This window comes from Lactuca sativa, chromosome 7 (genome assembly GCF_002870075.4).
Source record: "Lactuca sativa cultivar Salinas chromosome 7, Lsat_Salinas_v11, whole genome shotgun sequence".
Classification (NCBI taxonomy): Eukaryota; Viridiplantae; Streptophyta; class Magnoliopsida; order Asterales; family Asteraceae; genus Lactuca; species Lactuca sativa.
The window spans coordinates 140587880-140593599 of NC_056629.2; the positions used below are offsets into that span (position 1 = coordinate 140587880).

Genomic DNA, 5720 nt, shown 5'->3' on the forward strand with positions numbered 1-5720 from the left:
ATTTCGAGATCAAGTTCTGAACCGAACGCTTTATCAATTCAAATTCTAGTTCCAATATCAAGTTCGTTTTCGAATCTTTTTATCCCAGTTTTGTTTGTATAATAGTGATTGCGAGAGGTTCGCTTCAAGTCCAATTACCTACCTTTCGTTCCATCGATTACACAACCAAAAAGCGAACCCAACCGAACGTTCGGTACCATTCGTTTCCAATTTTTGGACACAAACCCAAGTTCGCTTCTTGACCTTCGCTTCACTACGTCTGCTTCATTGACTTTTGCTTCTTGTTTGGTGAGTTCGTTTCTATGAGTTTCGCTTCTATGAATTTTGCTGCCTGACTTTTGCTTCATTGCCTTCCTTCCTGAGAAATGAACTTGCGCTGCTTGAGGTGAGAAACAGACTTTCGCATCTTAAGAGTGCTGGGAAAATTAGGATTTGCGGTGGAGATCTGGATACCAACTTGGATCGTGATATCACTATCCGAACTGATATTTCTACCCTATGCCTGGGTTACAAGAAATTCAGCCTAGGATAATCCAAGCGGACACTTACGTTTCTAGGCACATAAAACATAAGCCAATATGCTAAAGGGTTCTGTGAATGTGTGATGAAAAACGAGAGCTAAAGAACGTAACCCCCTTCTGAAAGGAAGAGTTGTTTATATATTAAACACGATTAGGGTTTCATTAGGGTTGGGCCGTCATTAGTTGCTTTGGAAGCAAGTAATATGAATCCGGATTAGGGTTACCAAAACTAACAAGTTTTGTTAGTTTTACCATAATCACCCTCAAGAAATTGAGTTTTCCATTATGTTCCCACATGCAAAATTAGCGGGAACCCAGCCAGGGGCTCTGCCCCTTGGACCCCGCTAGGGGTGCTTCTCTTAGACCTCGCCAAAGGGGCGCTGCCCCCGGACCCCCGACTAGTCGTCGAACCGGCTTCAGACTCGAACTTATACGTGCGTGCACTCCGCACAACCCCGTAAATGTATTAGAGTACAAATCATGAAGCCCCTTAGCTCACATGTTAGTTCCAGTTACTTAAAATGACATGGTGACACTAAAATCACCAACAATCCTCCCCTATTTTAGTGTAACCCTTGAACAAACATAACCTTATCAACAACAAACCAAACTAGTACATAATGAAAATATTGAATCGATTGAATTTCCACTTAGTATCATACAATTGCAAATACTCAAGAATCAGGGTGTTCTAAGAATTGAACCCATCAACCCATTTGAATACCAGAAAGTAAAATACATACTAGTTTATTGAATTTCTAGCATAAAACAACTTGACACTTTTATAAAGCCGTGTGTCCCAATCCTCTCAGGATCGTATTAAGGTCAAGTCCACAACCTATTGAAATGCGGCTACACTTCAAAATTACGTAGGTAACTCCTTTCCATGTATCTGCACATACATTTATTAAAGGAATTATTAAGAAGTTAAACTTCAACCTGGCTAACTTTCAGAACCGAACACATACCTGGGATGAATACTTCATGTGTTCCAATCTATAAGTATGATCTTTCCACATTGAATTCAACTCCTAACATTATATTAGGAGGGAATTGGGTGTCTCATCATTATAGAATTAAATGGACTTTAATCCCATCTTGATTACAGACTTGTGCACTAAGTCTCTTGTCAGACCTTTAGTCAAGTGATCTGCCAAATTTTGTTGCGATTTCAAAAACTCAACCGAAATCACACCATTCATGATTAGTTCTCTAATCATACTATGTCTAACATCTAGGTGTCTAGACTTGCCATTATAAACTTGGCTATATGCCTTAGCCAAAGCGGCAGCACTATCACAAAGGATAGAAATAGGTGCTATCAATTTAGACCACAAAGGAATCTCATAGACCAAATTCCTTAGCCACTCTTCTTCTTTACTAGCAGCTGCTAACGAAATAAACTCAGATTCCATTGTCGAGTTTGTAATGCAAGATTGCTTCTTGGAAGCCCAAGAAATGGCACCTCCCCCAAGCAAGAATACCCAACCAGAAGTTGAGGAATGGTCCTCCATGTTGGTAATCCAACTTACATCTGAATGACCTTCTAAAACCGAAGGACTCCCCAAGTAACTCAAACCATAATTCATGGTTCCCTTGAGATACTTAAACACTCTATTCACTGCTTGCCAATGTTGAGCACTAGGATTGCTAGTGTACCTGCTCAACTTACCCACAAAAAACGCAATATCAGGTCTGGTACTTGTCATGGCATACATCAAGCTACCAATAGCCTTAGAGTATTCCAACTGTGAAATGGGAATACCATTATTTAGCATTAATTTCACACTTTGGTCCTGATATTGCCATATTTATACTTATTTTTAGTCAATATTTAAGTACATTTTTATTAATAAATTGATAATATGTTTAGAATAATGGTACTTATGACTTTAAATTATTATTTTCAGTTAATTAAAAGGATTTTCGGAGAGAGGGACCAAAAGTGAGAATATGTGGAACATGGGAGGCTTGAAAGACAAGAAAAGAATAAATCCACGATAAATACTGAATTCACGACGTGGCAACGTTGGCCACGACGTGGCAAGAGGTTTCCAGAAGATAGACATCGCGATGCGGAGGATTCCTTGGAGGATACGGATTACTTGAAGCCCACGACGTGGCAAAGCTGGCCACGGCGTGGCGCAGGTTTTTGGAGATTATTTAAGTTCTCCTGATTATTACGAAAGGGAGAAGCTTTTGGCTGAAGGGAAGAATTCCAGGAGACGATTCAGAGCGAAAGAAGGGTTCTGGAAGAAGGTTTTCAACACCAAAAAGAATAGAGGTTTATATTTTAGTTAAATAAGAACATGTCTTTTATTACTTTTAGTTGTGTTGGTTTAGTTGCTATGATGAGCAGCTGAATCTAGCTACTCTTGTTTAGCTAGATGAAGCTTCAAACTTATGAATAGTTCAATGTTTATGGATTAAGTTTAGTTGGTAAAAATTGCTTGTGTTTGATTTGTATAACCTAGCATGCTATTGTTTGCTTTTATAATTGCTTGATTGCATGTTTTGTGTAGCTTAGTGACCATTAAACTACATGAACTTGTTTACCTAATGATTTAGTGAACATTGAATTGTTAGAGCTAGGATTGACCAATCTTAGTTAGTAATTAGAATAAATAAAGCTTAGCTGTGCTAGAGAAGGTGTATTGTGATCATAATTGTGTTTATACAACAAATCTTACACAACATATTTACATTCATAATTAGTTCTGTGATTAATTATGTGTGAACATACATGATTTGACATGAATTAGTTAATTATTGGTAAAGTTAGAACTAAATTACTAATACAACTAAAAACCAACTTAATAATCTGTAATCATTAGTTAGCCATAAGGAAGAAGCGGATTCAAACTAAACAAGAGTGTGTTTTTAATTATTGAATTTGAATTTAAGTTCATCTGATCTTGCAAAATCAGATAAAACCCCTTTTAAACTTGTTAATAATTAGGTTAATTTAATAGTGAGTAAATTAATTAGAACACCGTTCCCTGTGATCGACACCCGACTTACCCAAGCTATACTGTAATCTGACTAGGTACACTGCCTATAAGTGCATAGTTAGTTAAGTTTGTTAGGTTATAAATATTAAAATTAGTGAGTACTTTTGTGCACATCAAATTTTTGGCGCCGTTGCCGGGGAACGGCTTAGTTTTTAGCTTATTTATTTGCATTAAATTAATCGATCCTTCTTGTGGAGTAAAAACCACAAAAAGTTAATTTTTCAGCAAAATAATTTTTTTTTCTGTCAATCACAGAGTCCACGACGTGGACAGTTAAAAAACTAGATTTTAAGTTTGTAGTTAGTTTTTCTTATTTTAGTTCAGTTTTACGTTTTTAGTTTAGCAAGTTGCAGGAGTTCATGACCATAAGCTTAAACACATACTTGGTGCTAGGGGTGTTCAAAAATATCCGCATCCGAAATATCCGATCCGAAAATCCGAAAATCCGATCCGAAATTATCCGAAATTTCGGATATCCGGATTTTCGGATATCCGAATTTCGGATATCCGGTTTTTCGGATTCGGATACGGATAATGAATTTATAAAGTTTCGGATATTTCGGATATTCGATATCCGAAAAAAATAATTTTTCTTTATTTTTTAATATTTTAAAATAAGAAATTAGAAACATTGACATGCTTAATGGACTAATGTTCCCCACCATTTTCAATTTTTTCGTGACCATTCTTTCCAAACTTTTATTGCAAACCTTTCCTTTTACAATCGTTATATATTCGTTTGTTATAATCCAGGTTCGTTGGCTTATAATCAAAAACTATTTAGTAAATGCTACATATATTTATTTGTTGCTATCGATATCCATCTATGTCGCAAGATTTAACATAGTTGCTATTATTAATTTTAAGAGTTGCGGTAATTTTACGGATCGGATGTTCAGATGCGGTTTAAAATTAATGAAATTCGGATATCCGGTTTAATATCCGAATCCGTATCCGAAATTCGGATATCCGAAATTTCGGATACGGATTCGGATATCAAAAATCAACTATCCGAATTTTCGGATATCCGAAATTCGGATATCCGAATTTTCGGATATCCGGTTTTGAACACCCCTACTTGGTGCCACCACTTGAAGATCCCGAGTCTGCACTTCACAAGAAAAAGACGCCCTTACAAGAATTGAAGTCAGCTTTTTCTAGGAAGTCGGGAAAGAAGACAGGAGAGTCAAGTTCATCCGCAAGGCACAAGAGCAATCTTGAGCATTTGGATCATACACCCATCCAAACCAAGTCCGAAAGCGATACCGAGCCGGAATTTGAAGAACACACGAGCGAACCCATGAACAAGCCAAGGAACGAGATGGCAGCAATTGAAGAAGTGTCCATGGGAGCTTACAAGAAGTGGATCCGAGAAGATGTGGGTCCCGGTTTAGTCCAACCCGCAATACCTGTCACTGCCACATTCGAGCTGAAGGGACACATATTGACTGCACTGAAGGACATCCCATTTTTTGGGAAAGATCATGAGGATGCTTTTAAGCATCTAGACGAAGTCAACGACATTGCGGATTACTTCAATGTCCCAAATGTCAACAGAAACACAGTCTTGCTTAGGATGCTTCCCATCACTTTCAAAGGAGTTGCTAAGGAGTGGTTAAAAGCACTCCTATCGGGTACAATCACCACTTGGGCTCAAATGCGTGAGCAATTCCTGGACCAGTTTTGCCCGCCATCCAAGATAGCCAAACTCAAGAAGGCAATAGCCAACTTTGAGCAACAGTCGGGGGAGTCATTATACGAAGCATGGGAGCGGTACAAGGGCTTGCTTAGAAATTGCCCTCAACATGATCTAAATGTGCAGTAAGAGATGTCAATCTTTTATGATGGGGTCAACGTGATGACAAGACAACTCCTTGATTCCCAAGGACCTTTGACAAAGAAAAACCCAAGGGAGGTCAAGGAGCTAACTGAAGAATTCGCGAAGCATTCTCGCGAATACCACAACCCGAGGCAAGATGGAATCAAAGGCGGAGGAGGGGCCCAAACTGAAGAACTAACAGTTGTGATGGCCATGCTGAATAATATGGAACGAAGGATAACACAAATGGACCAGTCAATACGTGCCATAAGAGTGGGTTGCGAGAGATGCAGTGGTCCACACTTGACCAAGGACTGCAATGTAGATGAGTTTGGGAACAGAAAAGCTCAAGTGTGCTACTCTAGTGGG

At 38.4% G+C, this 5720-nt stretch overlaps 1 non-coding gene across 1 annotated transcript; it reads right to left on the reverse strand.

Moving 5' to 3' along the window:
* Nucleotides 1-5237: 5237 nt before the first annotated feature.
* Nucleotides 5238-5344, reverse strand: LOC111887797 (small nucleolar RNA R71). Its single transcript, XR_002848919.1, has one exon. It is a non-coding gene; the product is annotated as a small nucleolar RNA R71 (small nucleolar RNA).
* Nucleotides 5345-5720: the final 376 nt, after the last annotated feature.